General features: G+C 44.7%; 1 protein-coding gene across 1 annotated transcript in view; it reads left to right on the top strand.

Annotated features, from left to right (window-relative positions):
• ZNF35 (zinc finger protein 35) overlaps positions 1-5,312 on the top strand; it is a 28,220-nt gene extending 22,908 nt beyond the window's left edge. The window contains exon 4 of the transcript XR_009214378.1: positions 1,421-5,312. The gene's annotated coding sequence lies outside the window, so the exon portion shown is untranslated. The remainder of the gene's footprint in view (positions 1-1,420) is intronic.
• Positions 5,313-19,489: the final 14,177 nt, after the last annotated feature.

Below are 19,489 nucleotides of genomic sequence, written 5' to 3'. Positions count from 1 at the left end.
AGCCTGAGCTCCTCCTCCTGGACCTCCTAGAACAGGGTCCTTCTTTCCTGCTGTATTTCCTGTAGCTTAGCGGGAGGAAAGGGCCCTGCATGTGTCCCTCCCCACACTTCAGAGGGTTGACTTGCCCTGCTTCTTTGTGCTTTCTCTTCCTGCCTGGACTGAGCTCGTGGATTGTGAGGCTAAGGAGTCACATCTCTCTGCCTCTCCAAACCTGGCAGCCCTCAACACCCTTCCCTCTGTGCAATACCCTTTTTCTCCCTTTCCCCACTTTATCTGATAGATCCCTGAATTCTCTCGAGTCACAAGTTCTCATCCTGCCTCTCTCCAGCCAGGAAGGTGACTTGGTCAAGCTCTGTGACTCCCAGGATGCCATGTCCACAGCCCAGCCCATCTCTGACCACCACTTGCTGCCTTGGCCAGTTTCCAAGGTGCCTCTGTCTCCCCCTCTCAGCTTGGCAGTCTTCATGCGTGCAGGCATTGCCCTCACCAGACAAATGTTTGGTGACAGTGCCATCCCTGGCTCTTTCCCAGAATGCATGTTTTTTTTTGTTGTTTTGTTTTGTTTTGACTACTCTTTCTTTTCTTTTTCTCTACCCATGCTCTGAAACCATAGTATACTACAGGACAATTATGATTGTAAGTACTCTGCTTCTTACCCCTGATGTTTCAGGAAGCTTACTGGTGTAACACTTGGGGCCTTACTCTGATCCTCACGCACTCTTGCCACACTGCAAAAAGGGATTTTATTTGACTGGTGAATGTTGGAAAGCCAGTCCTCCTCCCACCTCTCCCTTGGGGTCTGGCATCTTCACAGAAACCATGCATTCCACCCTGGCCCTTTGTGCTGCAGGTGTTTTAGGAGCAAACCCATGGCAGCCAGCACTATGTTCTTGGGTGGCTAATGCTGCCTAATCCTGGGATTCATAACCCCACTTGCCTGCAGATACAGCCACATTCACCAATATCAGGCTTTCACTAACAAAAGCGATATGTTGGTCTCCCCATATTATTTCTCAGTTGGTTCGAATATTGAGTATAAAATTATAATAATAGATAATACCTAGCTAAACACTTCATGTACATTGTATTTGACTCACGTACATTGTACATGTACATTGACTTATTTAATTCTTACATCACTATGACATAGGTACTAGTATTAACCCATTTTACAGGTAGGAAACTGAGGCACAGAAAGGTCACATAACTGTTGATGGCAAAGACAGGATTTGGTCTCAGACAGTCTGGCCCCAGAGACCACACCCCTGGTCTCAATGCTATATTGCCTCTGAAGAGAAGGGTGTTACTTATTGAATTCCCTCAAATCCCACTATAGTCTCATGTTTCCCGTCTAGAATATAAAGCTGATTCTATTTTTATTTGCTTTTGTTATATCTGTTATCTTCTATGTCTTGTTTAGATATCAAGACCAAAGTTGAAAAGGAAGATTTGATTCCAGAAAAAACAAATGTGAAAGGAGAATTCTCTGGAAGACTGGAAGCTTGAAAAGTGGGGAGTAGGGGAACAGGGCATTCAGAACAGCCTGCAGACAAGCAAGTGAGGAGAGACAAGCCAGACACCAGGCAGGCCCCAACAAAAGAAAAGATGTCTCCCAGGAGAGAGGGACCGGAACTGTAAGGAACTCAAGAAAGAGGTGTGTCGCAACTCCAGCCTGGCTGCCCCTAGCAGGAATCTCTAAGCATGTACTGTGTATGGCAAGGCCTTCAGCCAGAGCTCCACTCCATCATGCATCAGATAATCCACACCAGGGAGAAGCCGTGTGGGTGTGGGTAGTGTGGCAAGGCCTTCATGCAGAGTTCCCACCTGACCTAGCACCAGAGGGTACACATGGGGAAGAAGCCCTTTGTCTGTGGCACATGTGGCAAGGCCTTGAGTCAGGGACCAAGCCTAGTCGTGCACACAGGGTGGAAGCCACACATGTGCCCAGAGGGTGGCAAGACCTTCAGCTGCAGCTCATGCTTCCTGGTTCACTGGTAGAGCAACATGGGGGAGAAGCCCTATTGCTGCACCCAGTATGGAAAGGCCTTCGGCCAGGGCCCCCACCTTTCCAGGGTGAGGAAATCAACTCAGAATTTTGCAAATTATCTGAGATGACCCAACCAGTCAGAGGCAGAGCATGTCCTGAAGGGTCCCTCATGGTTGCCTAGTGCCTGGTACCTGGGAGCATGCCTGGAAGAAACACCAGCCAACTTCCCCGGTGACAGCCCAGTGCTGATGGGTCAGGGCTTCAGGTCCAGCACTGAATCCACATGAGAGCAAGCTGAGCCCTTGTCATCAACCTAGCTCTCAGGCTAAGGTAGGCTCCTGTAAGGGCCTCCCAGTGTCTTTGGAGAGACAAGATACATACACAGTAAACACACAAATGAGTAAAGGACAGTGGGTGACAAGCTGAGATTAAAGTGCTGAAGTGTGTGCAGAGATAGCAAGATCAGCAGGGAGGGGAAATGAGTGAAGCTTTAGTGGGCCAGCTCTGGGAGAATGGGTTGGCAGTGGGTGGATGAGGGACAGCCTAGGGAGGGGACTAAGCAAACAAGGAATGCCTCCAGGTGGGCCCCAGTGAGGAGAGAGACTGGCTGTGCAGTCACTAGGAGTGGCAGGCTTGACATGCACATGGGGAGGTGAGAAGTTTCAGGACAAAAGCCCCGGTGTGTGGGTGGTACCAACAAAGGCCAAGCCCTGCCCACAGTACTGGGCTTCGTGTACCAGGTTAACCCTGGGCAAGCCACTGAGCATCATTTTCCACACCTGTGCAGGACAGGAGTTGGACATGAGGGACTTTGAGCTCTCTTCTCTGCCACTTGTGATTTCAGAGCTTTGAATCCATTGTTAGAAAGAGGACTAATAGACGGAGGAGGGAAGTGTTAAGAGAATGAAGCCGATGGGAGAAGAAGTTGGGAGAACTCAGGGTAGATGGGCAAAGAGGAAGAAAAGGAGACAAGGGAGACCACGTGGGAGGCAGGTGGGGAAATCCAGTTGGTTCTTCTCAGACTTTGGTACCTACAACAGGTGACCTTGCTCAGCTGAAGTAGGTCAAAGACGCTCTTTAGTCATTGTCCATTCATTCAGCAATTTACTGAGCACCTTTTATGTAAAAGGCACCTTGCTAGGTGAACTAAGGGGCCCACAGGGAATGAGACCTGGTCCTTCTCTTAACACAATCCAGCAGGGGAAGTAAGACCACCACAAGGCAGAACATGCTGAGCAGGAGGACAGCTGAGGATAATTGCAGGGAAGTTCAGATGAGGGTGGATGCTGCTTTGATTTGGGGTGGATCAAGAAAAAAGTGGCATTCAAGCCAACCTCAAAGAGTGAGTAGGAGTCCCAAAACCTGATGGGAGAGGAGTTGTGTCTAGGAGAAGGACTTGTCTGGAAAGCATGAAGCATGTTGGGAACAGTGTACTGTCTTGGCTTGATAGATGGAAGGCATGCCAGTGACACTCTGGGTGCTTGCCAATGTTCATGCTGTGTGAGATGTAAGGTACAGCTAGTCTGAAACCCTTACTAGCACTGGCTCCTTTTGTAGTGTGGATGTTTTGTTAATAAAGAACAGGTTTGTGCTTCCCCCATCACTAAGCAGTGCTTAGCTTAAAATGTCGTGCAGCCTGGTCTAGTAAATAAAATATACAGTGCAGCTCTCCAGATCCCCTAGTTGCCAGCAATTATCAGTCTGCTGAGACCTGGCAGGAAGGAGAGAGTTTAATGAAAGGGTGATTTACAGAGGTTTGGGGAGGGGATGGGGAGACACCAGATACCAGCAAGAACTAGAGCCTCTGCCACTCCTAGCTTGAAAGGGCACGGAAGGAAATTGTGTAGCTGGAGCCATGCAGCTGTGGTTAGAGGGACACAGCCACTGCCAGAACCATGGTAGCAGACAGAAGTACCCCATCCCATTCTCATGCCTCCCTCTGACATACCAGTGTATCCCGCTGGGAAGCCAGAAGTAAGGGACCCAGGGTGATGCCACCCACAGGGACATCTGCCCCAGGGCAAAGAGGTAGATGATGGATCTGGGGTGCAGACAAGAATAACCAGTATGCAGGCCGAGGAGTGGAGAGTCAAAGAATAACTCTGTGGGGCAGAGACCAGTCTCTACCCAGAGCTGTTTGGTCTCTGGTAGGACATGGATCTCTCTACTGTATAATTTCTACCTCTGCCACTTCCCTGAATGGCACAGCTCCTCTAAAATGAGTGGGAGAGTAAACCCTTGGCCCTTCCCACCTCCCAGCAGACATTAACTTCATCCAGTCCCTGGACTCCCCCAACACCCACCCCCAGAGAAACCTGGTAATTTCAGTTTACCTGGTTGTACAGGTTATCCCCTGCTGCCCTGCCCTAGAGATAAGGCACTGTTAGGCCATGTCTCAGAGCAGGAAAGCAAATTAATAATAGTTTTATTTTATATAGTAGTTACTAAGCACTTACTCTGTGCAGTGCTTTTCTTAATGTGTTTTACTCAATCCTCACTGCATCCCTTAGATAGATTGTTAATATCACCATTTTATAGACAGGGACAGTGAGGCACAGAGAGGTTAAGAAGTTTGCCCATAGGTATGCAGTAAGTGGAGAAGGGACTGGGCTGTAGGCATTAAGTGGCTGCTGAGTCTGGACACCACAGCCCACACCAGGGGTGGACATCGCTCCATTCAATTTAGTCTCCCTGATACTCCACCTGTAGCCCACACCGAGCCATGCACAGCTGCAGTGGTCACTTTCCTGGCCACCGTCTCCATCCAGGCAGAGGTGTTTTGGTCCTTTCACCACTTAGTTCTGCTTTGCCCTTATGTCCAAAGCAAAACGCTTTTTACTCTACTTTTGTTCTAGTAAAAAATTAACTTCCCTTCATTTTCAGGCCTGCAATCCTTAGGTGTCTGCCCAAGACAACTAGCAGTTTCACACAGATGCTAAGTCTCATGCAAACCAAAACCAAGGAGTCACACAGCTCGTTTCAGATGCTTATTGTGTAAACACACAAGATTAGCAGTTGCTTTCATGAATGTCTGGGTTTCTGTGCACACCCTACACCTTGCCTTTGTTAAAATAGGCTGTTTTAACAAGGGAAAGGGTCCTGGTGTTTGCCAAAAGAAGGGTAATTTGGCAAGAAATAAGGATTTTCTTATACTTTGGATGGACGTTTTTTATTCTTATACTTAAAAAATTATTATACTTTGAAATTTCAACTCCCTGTGACGGACGCCATGCAGCTTGAGCTGCCAGATTTGCAACTGTAATTCACCTCAGGCTTTCCTTGTTGCCAGAAGTCAAGCCAGTGACTGATTCCTAGCACCCCTTTTTTGCCTACTAGTGATTGAAAGATAAAGTATATCTCATCCTGGAATTGACCTGGAAGTAACTGGAGACATTTTGAAAGTTAACCTTCCAGTTTGTTAAAAATCTCTAAAATTGACCCTCTAGTGTTCGGGACTATAGATCCATACCCAAGAGAGGGCCAGTTCCTGACTTAACTGGAGGGCTAAACTCATAGCAGTGGGCAGCAACCAGCCTTACAATACAGTCCTGTGCTGCTTAACAATGGAGAGTTCTGAAAAAGGCATTGTTAGGTGATTTCATTGTTGCGTGAATATCATAGAGTGTACTCAAACAAACCTAGATGGCATGTCTAAGTACATCCTAGGCTCTGTGGTATAGTCCTAGGCTATATGATATACACCCTACTACACCCTAACTATGTGGTACAGCCCACTGCTCTTAGACTACAAACTTGTACAGTGTATTATTGTACTGAATACTGTAGGCAATTGTAACAAAATGGTATCTGTATATCTAAAAATAACTTAGAAAAGGTACAGTAAAAATATGGTATGAAAGATAAAAACTAGTATGCTTATATAGGGTATTTACCATGAACGGAGTTTGCAGGACTGGAAGTTGTTCTGGATGAGTCAGTGAGTGAGTGGTGAGTGAATGTGAAGGCCTAGGATACTACTGTACACTTCTGTAGACTTTACAAATACTGTACACTTAAAGTACACTAAATTTACTTAAAAATTTCTTTCTTCAATAAGTTAACCTAATGTAACTTTTTACTATATAAACTTTTAAAATTTTCTGACTTTTGTAATAACACTTAGATTAAAACACAAATGCACTGTAATGCTATACAAAAATATTTTATTTTTATAAGCATTTTTCTCTTTTTAAATTATTTACTTCAACTTTTTGTTAAAAACTAAGACACAAGCATGTTAGCCTAGGCATACACAGGGTCAGGATCATCAATATCATTATCTTCCACCTTCGTTCACATCTTGTCCCACTGGAAGGTCTTCAGGGGCAGTAACATGCACGGAGCTGTCATCTCCTATGATAGCAATGCTCTCTTCTGAAATACCCATGAAGGACCTGCCTGGGACTCTTCTTAAGGAGGTGTCCCTCTTTTCAGAAATATGTCCATGGTGGTTTGCTTGGTATTTCCTTTTTTCATCATAGATTTGCCAGTAAACAGATAATGCACCATGAACATTCCTCTCTATTAATGAAAACCTTTTGATGTTGGGGTCCATGTTTTCAATTTTTTTTTTTTTTTTGAGATGAGTCTTGCTCTGTTGCCCAGGCTGGAGTGCAGTGGCATGATTTCGGCTCACTGCAACCTCTGCCTCCCAGGTTCAAGTGATTCTCCTGCCTCAGCCTCCCTAGTAGCTGGGATTATAGGTGCGTGCCACCACACCCAGCCTTTTTTTTTTTTTTTGTATTTTTAGTAGAGATGGGGTTTCACTATGTCGGTCTGGCTGGTCTTGAACTCTTGACCTCGTGATCTTCCCACCATGGCCTCCCAAAGTGCTGGGATTACAGGCGTGAGCCACCGCGCCCGGCCCAAACTTTTAAAGGAGTTTCTTGAGGTCTGCAAAAGCTTCTGCTAAACTCCCTACTGCTAATTTTCTTGATGGTGGTTTTCTGCAGTTTCGTTTTCTCTTGCCTCTTCTTCAGCTGTGTCCCTGTTCCATTTCCAACAACTCATTAGTGAACCACCTCTAGGAGCTCATCAATGTCGTCCTCATTCACACCCAGGTTAAAGCTGTTTGCCATCTCAACCACAGCCTTGTGGATTTTTGCAACCTGGTCATCTGTGGCAAATCCTTTGAAGTCATGAACAAACCTCGAGTGTCTCCTTCCAGATGCCATTCATACACTCATTGGTGACATCACCCTAAGCCCAAGCAAGGTTCTTGATGCAGTCTTAGATGCTGTAATCCTCCCAGAATTGCATTAGTGTCTTCTCAGTGTCTCCCTCAGGTAATAGCAGAAATAGCCTGGGGAAACGTCCTCCTTAAGTACTGAGCCTTAAAAACTGCTCTAACTCCTTGATCCACTGGTTGGATCAAAGAGTTGATGTTTAGAGGAAGAAACACCAGTTTGATATTAAGATAAAGATCACCAATAAAAGGATGTACAGGAGCATTATCAACAATAAGCAAAATCTTGAAAGGTATGTTATTCTCCAAACAGTACTTCTCCATTTCACTGGCATAGCAATTCAGGAGGGCATATTGGAAGAGAAGCTGGGTCATCCATGACTTGTTATTGCTCCTGTAGTAAACTGGCAGTGTGTGCTTGATATGCTTGAAGGCCCTGGGGTTCTCACTGTGTCAAATCACAAAGGGTTTTAATTTGTGGCCAGCAACATTGCCCCCAAACATTGTTATCCAGTCCTTCAAAGCCTTGAAACCTGCCATTGACTTGGCCTCTTTATGGATGAAAGTCCCTTCAGGCATCTTTTTCCAGAATAGGGAGGCTTGATGCATATTAAAGATTTGCTCTGGCAAGTAATTTTCCTCCACAATCAGCTTATCTAGAGTTTCCAAAAATTCTTCAGCTGCCTTCACGTCAGCACTCATAGACTTAGCACTCACTTTCACAATTGTGTAATGAATAACAATTCTTGAATCGTTTAAACCACCCAGAGCTAGCAATAAATTCAACAATATAGTCAGGTCCAGTCTTTTCTATCTACGTAACAAACAAGCTTTTTGCTTTAGCTGTGATTGTCATGGTGCTGAGGGAAATGCTTGTGTGTCTGGTCTTCAATCTAGGTCAGTATCAGATATTATCCATATCTGATATTGGCCCTTCTCAAATTTTTGTTAGTCTCATTGCCTTCAATGAAGCAGATCCTTTAACAGCTTCTATCACTTTGCTCTTGTTCTTTAGGATGGAAGCTATGGTAAAATGGGACATGCCTGACTGGTGAGCAATAATCATCCCTGATTTTCCACCTTCACAGTCCTTAATCACTTTTAATTTTGTTTCCAGGTCAATTACTCAACATGGCCTCTTACTGGCAAAATTAGCCATGGATTTTGAATGCTTAGGGGACGTGATGAACAAAACATGAGATTAAATCAAGCACAAGAGGAAATGATGCAGTCGAGATGTGGTAAACATGAGATAGATGAGGCTGCTGCTGGTCAAACACAGCATTCTGTTTTACAGTAAACTTTGAAAAAATAAGTGGAAGGAGCACACTTTGAAATAACAATGAAAAGTACAGTAAAATACATAAACCAGTAGCACAGTCATTTATATTTATCAAGTATGCACCGTACAAAACTACATGTGCTATCCTTTTATATAACAGGCAACATGGTCAGCTTATTTACACCAGCATCACCACAAACATGTGAGTAATGCATTGTGCTACCACATTATGACAGCTGCAGAGTCACTAGGCCATAGGAATTTCTCAGCTCCATTACAACCTTATGAGACTACCATCAAATATGTGGTCTGTTGTTGACCAAAACATCATTATGTGGCACATGACTGCACATACTGAGACATATTGCATTCCTATTATATTTTTCCTTTAGTCTAAAGGTAATCTCTTTTTGTGGAAGTGGCAGATGATTAGGATATTACTTTTTAAGTTTATACACACACGATCTGTTTTATTTCCTTGTAAGGAAAAGTCAAGCTGTATGGTCTAGAGAGAAGAGAACAGGCCCTAAGACTAGGATCTCATCCCTGAGCAGCTAGCAACTGAAGATGAGAGAGAAGGATATTTTTAGACACCCCTCTAGCATGTCTAATGGTCAAGGATTGCAACGTTTCTGACAGAACACTTCTGTTCTGAGAGGCTCAGACTCCTTAGCCCTATGGACAGGGTTTAATACTTCATCTTGTTAACTTTGGTCTGCAGTTCTGGTCTGGTAGGGTTCCTTTGATTCATGATTCTATCATCCTATGTATCCTTTGCTGTTTTGGCCATTCCTAAAGGCAGCCTACATTTGAATGAGGATGTGACATTCTAAATTTTAGTACTGCTCACAGTGGGCCTTCTAAGCTTCCCAACTCTAGCACATTAAAGCTTTGAAATAACAATGAAAAGTACAGTAAGCTTTAATGTGCTGGAGTTACATTGGAAAAATTACAAAGCTTCAAAGCAGGCGGGATCTTGCAAGATTATCAGATTAAGAGTTTCTTGATACGAGGAATTTCTCAATGAATTAAAATTTAATCAGCTTTGTAGAAATGAAGAGCTCCTCAGTTTCCTGTCAATCACACTGGAAGACAGGACCTGGCATCTACCTCTTGGAATTCCAAATCTGACTGGAGGCACACGTACAAAAATAAAGCAAGTGAATAAAACACCATACAAGCAGAGTGAGTTTGTGGACCCAGATTTCCAGCAGTGAACAGTCCATGACCTCTCACATACTTCCTAGTATTTATGAGATGCTGGCCTGGCTGAAGGCAAGCATATAACATGACCATTCAACTCTGCCCCATTAACAGTGGGCCCTAACCCAAGTAGCCAGCTGAGGTTTCTTCTGGGCATGAGTTGCCTGATGGAGAATAAGATGGGAGCTCTGGCCAAAGGCTCCTCCACACTCATTACACTGATAGGGTTTCTCCCCTGTGTGAATTCTCTGATGCACAATAAGGTATGAACTACAACTGAAAGCTCTGCCGCATTCATTACACTCAAATGGCTTCTCCCTCATGTGGATCCTCTGATGGACGGTGAGGCCTGAACTCTGGCTGAAGGCTTTCCCACACTTACCACATTCAAAAGATTTCTCTCCAGTGTGGATGCCCTGATGAACTATGAGATTTGAGCTCTGGCTGAAGGTCTTCCCACATTCCTGGTATTCATAGGGTTTCTCACCAGTGTGGATCCTCTGATGTCGTATGAGGTGTGATCTCTGTCTGAAACCTTTTCCACATTCATTACATAGGAAAGGTTTCTCCCCTGTGTGAATTCTTTGGTGCACGATAAGGTTTGCACTCTGACTAAAGGCTTTTCCACACTCCTTACAGATAAAGCGTTTCTCTCCTGGGTAGTTTTGTTGCCCTCTTTCCTTGTCAAGAGCACTCCTGTCTCTGAAGGCAACACCTCTGGAAACTCTCTTCCTTCTCCTTGCTCTGGGTCCTGCCTGGCTTCCCTGATGCCTCTTTGCACTTCCCTTCCCCGCTAGGGCTTCTCTAAACCTGGCTGCCAGAGGGGCTACACTCTGAAGCCTTTCATAAGTTGTGACTTGTATTTTGACTTATGAAACTGGCCCCTTGTTCTTCTCCCTGTGAATTCTCGAATGTGAAATACTTTTTTTAGCCTAGATTAAAGAAGTTATCAAATTCTTTACCTTTCTGGCTTTCCTTCTCTAGGGAGATTTTTATATCCTTGATTTCTGCTGGCCTTATATTTCTAGTCCTCGTCCTCAGCATCTCCCTGGAAGGATCTCTCTGATGAATATTCAAACTGTCTTCCCAATTTTTGAATGCTCCAATCTTGCATTCTTGGGAATCATTATTCCAGAGTGCTCTGGAGGTGGCTCAGTGTATCTCTGTTTCTTCTGATACTTCCTGCTTTGGAACCAACTCCTTGATATCTGATTTGGTTTCATAATCTAACAAAAGATACAGAAAATAGAAACATCACCTGTTTCCTATGGTGGAGACAAAACATCTTTAAGTGATACTAATGTATACTCTAGACATTTGTGATGCTTACATATCAACAGCACATGTACACTCCCAGTGTGAATGCAAAAGGTCAGCAAATAGCCAGGAAGGGCAGAGGAGAGAGGCAGCAGTGTCTGGCATTCACAGATACTGCAAAGGATGAAAATGTTCCTTTTCCTCAGCGTGAGGCTCTGGTGGGTTATAAAGACCTCTCAATTTGGGACAGGGAATGGCCTGATTCCATGGACTGCTCAAACTTTTCCTTATCCATGTTCTTGTGTTTCTGAGCCAAGCTGCACCTCAAAGTGCTGCACAACCTTTGGGAGTGCTGCTTGGTTCTCAGCCAGGTGGAGCTCAGGAGGCTGTCCTGTATTATGGGGAACTCAAGATGTACAGACCTGAGGGAAAGTTTTCATATTTCTGCTGAAAGTGAGCTTGGAAAGAGCCTTCTGGGCTTTTTTTCCCATTCCTTCCCCTTTTTCCTTTTCCCATTTCTTATGCATTATTTCCTTCCCCTCACTTCTCCTGTTCCCTTCTGCTTTCCTCCTCTTTTCTCCCTTTTTCTTCCTCAACTCCTGTCATCCTTTCCACTCCTCCTCTAATCTCTATTTTTACTTTAAAACTCTTCTCTTGGCTCATGCCAGTAATCCTAGCATTTTGGGAGGCCAAGGCAGGAGGATCACTCGAAGCCAGTAATTCAAGATCTGCCTGGGCAACATAGCGAGACTCCGTCTCTACACAAAATAATAAAAATTAACCAGGCATGGTGGTGTGCACCTGTGGTCCCAGCTACTTGGGAAGCTGAGGTGGGAGGATCACTTGAGCCTAGGAGTTCAAGGCTGCAATGAGCTATGATTGTACCACTGCATTCCAGCCTGAGCAATAGAGCAAGATTTGTCTCTACAAGAAAAATAAAAAATAAATTAAAATAAACTCTTTTCTCATTCCTGTTTGGAATAAACTCTCATAACCTCTAATTCTCTGTGCCATCATCACTGAGGTCAGCCTTACACTTGTTGAAGAGAGCCACTCACCCACTCAACAATTTGTTCAGGCTTGGTAAGCCTCAGAATTTGGGGAGACTCCCAAATATAGTATATCCTCCTGAGTTCTCAGGGCTGTGAAGATGTACTTTGCAACTGTGTCCAGAGCTGACTGAAAAGTATCTTATACCGAAGTGTAAAGACCCTCAGGGCTCTCCATGCTGTAAAATCCCTGAAGCTGCAGACCCTCCCCAGCACTGAGAGCCAGCAGAGACCCCACTGCCTCTGCAGAGAAGGCAACCCTGAGTGGCAAGGGTGACAGGGGCTGTACTCAGGTCATCCCCACCAAATTCTAGCTTCCAGTTCCAGTTTCAGAGCAGGTGCCAAATGGGGCCTCGGTAAGGAGCTGCTGCCACCAGATAGAGACAGAAATTCCAGGCTCAATTCTGAGGCTGTTGCCTCTGACTTCTCTCCAGCAGCCCTGACCCAGGTTCTCTTTTTTTCTTGAGACGGAGTCTCGCTCTGTCACCCACGCTGGAGTGCAGTGGTGCAATCTCGGCTCACTGCAAGCTCTGCCTCCTGGGTTCACGCCATTCTCCTGCCTCAGCCTCCTGAGTAGCTGGGACTACGGGCGCCTGCCACCACGCCGGCTAATTTTTTGTATTTTTTAGTAGAGATGGGGTTTCACCGTGTTAGCCAGGATGGTCTTGATCTCTTGACCTCATGGTCTGCCCGCCTCGGCTCCCAGAGTGCTGGGATTACAGGCATGAGCCACCGCGCCCAGCTGCCCTGACCCAGGTTCTCTAAGGGTGTCCTATGGGAACTAAGCGAACCCCCAGAGGAGAGATGCTACTTCCTCTGGGTCAGAAGACAAGAAGTGGGTACCAAATCACCTTCAACTCCCATGTTTAAGAGCCTGGGACAAAGAGGAGGGTTGATGTTCTCCCTTCATTTCAGATTAGCCACTGGATGTGGTGCAGTGAAGCAACCTGCCCACATTCCATGGCAGGCAGGCAGGGAGCAGAGCTGGGCCCAGATTCCAAGTCTCCTCCTTCCTGGGGATCTTCATAATAACACCCTCAAATCTCCATCATGTGACTGTCCCACTTAGCAAGACCCTAAGGCATCCTGGCACCCCACCCCTTTGCCCATGTCTGCTCCTTGCCTCAATGTTAGTAGGGGCCATATCAGCCAACAAGCCTCAAAAAAATCCTCAGGGAGAATGAGGTTTGAGGAAAAAAATTCCAAGAGCAGCCCTATCTCAAGCTGTGGAGGACTGTGAAATAAAGGAAGAGGAAGAGAAAAACTGGAGACTAAACTTCATTACAGGGAAAGGAGTCCCTGTCCTCTTTCCCCAGGGAATGGTGAGGATGGGAAGGAGGTCAAGACATCTCTCTCAAGTTTTCATCCAGGTTAACAAAAAGTATTAGCTAGCCAAGACTTGCCTGTCTCCCAGGAACTAAAAGTCCAGTGGGGTGACAGTTATGTAAAGAGATAATTAAAGTACAAGTCGAATTGAGTTAAGAGAAGGCTGGTGAGGAAAAGACAACTTATAGCTCAAGAGGGCATGACAGCAATTGACTAAGACTTCCTGGGAGGTGGCAATTGAGCTGGGTCTTGAAAGGAGCTAGGATTTGAAAGGGTATAAAGCTTGGAGGTTGGGCATGGAGGTTTTCTTTCAGGTAAAGAAAACAAGATGGGCAAAGGCAGAATAATGGAAAAGCAGAAGTCTGTCAGTGTCATTTGGAGTGTAGTGGGAAACAAAGCTGGAAAGGGAAACCAAAGTCAAATCAGGTAGGGCCTGGAATGCCACACTAAAACCTTCACACTTTATTTAAAAGGTCTAGAATTTGCACAGGGATGTTCTCTCTGGTGTCTCAACATTCTATTGTTCACCTCCTGCAAGTCAAGTGTTCCCTAGCCTATTGACAACAGGCCTGTCTGGAGGTAACTCCCACCCCCTGTTACCCTGGCCTGGGTCTTCACCTAGCTCCAGGCATCCCTGTAGTCCTTCTTCTCCTTTACTGTCCCTGGTCCTGCCACTAGGAAAAAGGTTTCCGTTATTGTGATGATTGTAAATATTACCCTCACTCTGGTGAGGGCCTGCCCTGGGACACCTCCTGAACTTCTGTGGCTCCTGGACAGGGAAAGGGTGGTCAACTAAGGAGGAAGACATCAGAAACCACTGTTGACAAAGAGAAATGGCCAGCTGGGGGCCCCCAGCATAATTGGCCCAGCTATCCAAGACCAGGCCTTGACTCTCAAGTTCTAAGAAGAGAGTCTGAGGCCAAAACTGCTGGGATGTCTGCCAAAACCTTGCTTAGCAGAAGACCTCTTTTCTTTTTAATGAATCTGGTAATCTTTTATAAATTCTAGGATATAAAATCCAGAGCTGCTCTGGTGAACACATAAGCAGGCCCCAGATCTACCTGCTTAGCTGCCTGACAGTCCTGCCAGTGGGTCCCAAAAGCATCATTGCTGGACAAGATGATGGCTCACGTCTCTTCTAGCCCTACTTACTACTAAAAATTCTAAAAACAAAAAAACCTGACTCTAGGAAGACAGAACCCTTTGCATATCTTCTTTAATGATATGCACTGGGCCTGACAGGCAGGAAGTCCCAGAGTACAGCAGACAGGGAGTTTCTTTTCTTCATCTCCACTGATGGAGCTTGTTTTGGTTCCTACTCCCATTGGGTATAAGGAGCCAAGGGACAGGTGACTGTGGGAAGCTGGCACTGTCACTACCACCAGAGATGAGGAGAATGGGGAGGGCTGAGGGAAAAACCCAGAACATTTAGGGGAGGAAATCATACTGGCTCTAAAATTTCTGAATATTTAGGCAAATTTTAGAAAAAACAAGAAAAAAATAGGATCAGTTCTCCCACTTTTGCTTTTCAAGTTCCTACCAGCAGTGGCTTTTTCTATGTCCAGTGTCTATTTGGTTAGAAATGTTATTGTTCGCCAGGTGCGGTGGCTCATGCCTGTAATCTCAGCACTTTGGGAGGTCAAGGCGGGTGGATCACGAGGTCAGGAGATCGAGACCATCCTGGCTAACACAGTGAAACTCTGTCTCTACTAAAAATACAAAAAATTAGCTGGGCGCGGTGGCGGGCGTCTGTAGTCCCAGCTACTCGGGAAGCTAAGGCAGGAGAATGGCGTGAACCCGGGAGGCGGAGCTTGCAGTGAGCCGAGATCGCGCCACTGCACTCCAGCCTGGGTGACAGAGAGAGACTCAGTCTCAGAAAAAAAAAAAGAATTAACTGCACTGAAATTCTATAAATTATATTTAAGCAATTCAGCTATGAGAGTTTACAAAAAAAGATAAATACTGCCATCCAAATTATTAATTACAGTTCAACAATAACCTCAACATCAGCAACCATTGTAGTTACTATTATCTGATTTATTTGGGCATCTTCTAGTCTCATGTACTTCATAGTTCACAAAATCATCCTGGAAGTAGGAAAGATCCAACTTTTATGAAACAATTAGACTGCACATCAACTGAAAAAAAATCACACGCAAGACTACATTGCAGCAGGTATTTCAAATGCCTATTTTAAGTTAAAGCACTCATTAAAAAAAAAAACCTAAGGCCTTTCAATAAAATTCTACTACTAGCTTTGTAAGTCTGAAATTTTAAGAATGATTATTTAGAAAATCTGGTTTACTTAACAGTACCTTTTGCAGAAGAGAAAAGGCATCTGATTATAAACTACATCAACACTTAAGTGAACTGCACTATGCCCTTGTGGCCAGAAAATTGCATTTTTTTCTAAAATGAAGGCAGTCTTTTATTTATTTATTTATTTGACTTCCAAAGCTTGATTCATAGTAAATATAAACATCATTACGTTTGGAAGATTATAGAAAAACTCTTAGAAAAAATAATTCCAAAATTAGTCACACTGTTGAAATACTCATCCAATATTAATAATTTGTTCTTCAGTAAGAAATAGAATTCTTCATAACAAATGCCCCAGTGTTGCCTCACTCAAATACTACAGCCATTAAAAACCAAATCGTTGGTGAAATCCGCAAAATGTGTTTGTAGTCTTACTGAACACCTGTAGCTTTATCCTCTGTTGTTCCAATAGGCACCATGTTTATCTGAATAAATAACAGCAGGTCGCATCTGACAGACACTAACACTAAGCTTACATACTGTATGAAAAAGCCTAACACTGCTACGTGTGTTTGCTGTAGGTGTACTGTCTGATGCACATGAAAGCGGACCTAGTTAACACCCTTTGGGGACAGGACTGGTTCTCGTTCTAACCAGTGAACTCTAACTTTGTGTTTATAATGATACTTTTTTTTAATTTTTTTGAGACGGAGCCTCGCTCTGTTGCCCAGGCTGGAGTGCAGTGGCGCGATCTTGGCTCACTACAAGCTCTGCCTCCCGGGTTCACACCATTCTCCTGCTTCAGCCTCCCAAGTAGCTGGGACTACAGGCCCCCGCCACCATGCCCGGCTAAATTTTTTTTTTTTGTATTTTTAGTAGGGTTTCACTGTGTTAGCCAGGACGGTCTCGATCTCCTTCCCTTGTGATCCGCCCGCCTCGGCTTCCCAAAGTGCTGGGATTACAGGCGTGAGCCACCGTGCCCGGTCTATAATGATACTTTTTAAAAAAGTCTTGTAACATTGAGGGTAGAGGGAACCCATCAATTCCATCATATGTAGTGCATCTGCAGATTACTGCGCGACAGATATACCGCAGGCTGAAAGGAAAAGTCCTATTTAGTGATATAGCAAGCAATGGTTCAAAAAAACATGCACTAACTGAGATCTTTATAATGTTCTAAAAGTCCAGTTACAGTGGAGGAATGAAATACACACAGGTCATGGCATCGAAACTAAAGTTGTGATTCCACTGCTCAACTCGGGCATGCAGGGATCTATTGTAGAGGTGGAAACTCACAGAGTTTCCCGTAGTCCTCTTGCGCAGAGTCCCTGAGCAAAAACCTGCCTTCAGGTTTCCCTTCAAGAAGGGCTTCTGCTTCATAACGGTCCACCACTCCCCAGTAACAGGGATTCCCTGTAATTTGAAGTAAATCAGGCACAAGACCTATACGAAATCAATCTGTGTGTGGACTTTCCAAGCTCCTTGCCTGCTAACATGGGTATGGCTGTCTCCAGATATCTGACGCTGCTTCTACCTCCGTGACTGCAAACACAGGGTGGTTGTATCCTCTTCCGAGTCACAATTAACCTGCGGAATTGCAGAACTGTCCCCACTTATTTCAGTCGTTCCGGGAGCTAACTTTGCTCCCAGTTTATATAATGGATTAACCTGTGCAGTAGCTTCAAATGTATGTACTTGTGCACTGGGAGGAGGATCAACCCCTTCTTCAATGCTAAGCCGTCTTGTCTCTCTAAGCCTATCTTCTTCGTCTTCTGTAGAAACCAAAGATGGATCAAACGTATCAAAAAATGTTGAATGTGGGCTCACAGGAGCTGTATGCTATTTAATCAAATGCCATTTTTAGGCTAAATCTGAGCCAGCAGGAAAAGGGCATTTCTCAAGCATTAATTCAGAAAGATGGATTTTTCTCTTATTGGAAGAGAGAGGCTTTGACTGCTTGCTGTAAGTTCTCATGGGAAAACACTAGCCCACAGTATCCTGCAACCTCTTTCTCAGACAGCGACTTCCTACAGTTCTGCTGGACACACTGTCCATGTCGTGTACAGAACTTACACCATAGCGCCTCTCTCTCCTTTGAAGTCCACTTCGAGTTCTACCAAACTTTTGATCAGTATCCAATGAAGTCTAGGTCTTAGTAGAACAGGAATGTTTTTTCCTCGCACCCCATGGAGCATGTCGAGAGTAGGAATCTCTTCGTGCAAGTCTTGTTCCTGTGGTAACACAAGAATCATTATCCTTTTCGATGCTTATTTCAACAATTTGAGGAATTTCGGTGGCACAATTTTGATTTCTCTTTGAAGAATTATTTGAAGGGCTTAATCCCAGTTGTAAGGCAACATCTTAAGGGACTGCTTTGTTGCTGAGGAGTTGAGTCTCCTATGCTGATGTTTTTCTCTTTGACAGACAGACATTTGTCGGAGTTCATGTTAACATTTTCACTACAGCTTCCTCCCTCATGACCGAAGAGATTCTGACACCTGTATTTGAAGTTATTCCACATTTTTCCCATTTTATCCATTGATTATAAAATCATCGGGGGCGCACGGGGCGGCCTCATCCAGGACACCTAAGGCCAGGCAGGACGGGCCTGGACGGCACAGTCACCGACAGGGCGAGTCCACCCACCCTCTGGTGTGTCCCGTCCCCTCCGACTGCCCAGTGAGCGCAGCCTCGCTTCCTCCGGACGGAGCCTGGGGACCCCAGCTCCACCGGATGCCCGCACCAGGCCCCTACCACCTTCCCTGCTGCCTCCCCCTCTGCACCCGTTTCCCCTCCCCTCTCCTCTTAACCCGTCCCCCCCCCTGCCCAGAATGGAAAATACCTTCATATAATCTCTTTTTTGGGGGCGTCAGGTAAATATGATTTAGAAAGAGTTTCTATTTCTCACAGGGAAGCAACATTCATCTCTGGAATGTACACTTTAGGTAATCTGGGGGAAGAAAGACAGTTTTCCAGCAGTTTTAGCTCTCAAACAAGCAATATACATCTATGTGGAGTAACTATTTCCTGTAACTTGTTGGAAGTTGATGGTGACCTAGTCATTCATCAAATATTGATTGAATGCCTAGTATGTCAGCCATGCTCTAGGTGCTAGGGATATAGTATGAACAAAACAGAAAAGGCCCCTGCCTTCATACAGCTTACATTCTACCAAGGGAGATAACAATTGGATAGAGTGAGCCAAAGAAATGGGAATATGCCAGCTAGGTGGTACATCCTTTCAGATGTGCAGAAAGCTTGCCTTCAGGATTTAAAATATGGCATCCTCATTTTTCAATTTATCAAAAATGCAAATAATCTAAATTTCACCTGTTTCTGATTAATGAATTCAACAAGTATTTATTGAATGCCTTCTCTACCAATCATTGTGCTAAACATTGAGATATAATGATAAATAATAGCTCCATATAGCTGAGTAGAGTTGTATAAAAATGAACTAATTGGGTCTTTCACAGTTGTCCTTGGGTGGGATGCTACTTGTGTGTATCTTCCTAACAATACCTACGAAAGAAGTACAAGTGTATGCATTTAGGGAGGCACTGAATAGAAGGTTAGCTAGAGCTAGAATAACTAATAGTGATATGTGAGTGTAAAGACCCATAACGGCAACAGTCTAGGTGGTCAAGTGAGAATTGGCACTGGGATTTGAAGAACCAGGATAAATTAGATAGCTGAGGTTAGGGAGAGCAGGTAGAAGGAAGGGAGAGTATTCCAAAGGGAGAATCCTGGGAAAAAGATCTAGAGTCAGGAACAGGCAAGGGATTTCAGGGGGCCAATGGGAATTCAGTAACTTTAGAGCAGAATGTATATGATAGCCAAATAAGAGATGTTGATATTGAGGTCAGTTTGTGTGGGCCTAGATTGGGAGTTTGTCCTTTATTCTAACATAACAGGGGATCACTCAAGGTTCTTAATAGAGA

The sequence above is a fragment of the Hylobates moloch genome, unplaced genomic scaffold, assembly GCF_009828535.3.
Source record: "Hylobates moloch isolate HMO894 unplaced genomic scaffold, HMol_V3 SCAFFOLD_8, whole genome shotgun sequence".
Lineage (NCBI taxonomy): Eukaryota > Metazoa > Chordata > Mammalia > Primates > Hylobatidae > Hylobates > Hylobates moloch.
This window is presented reverse-complemented; position numbering and strand designations above follow the sequence as displayed.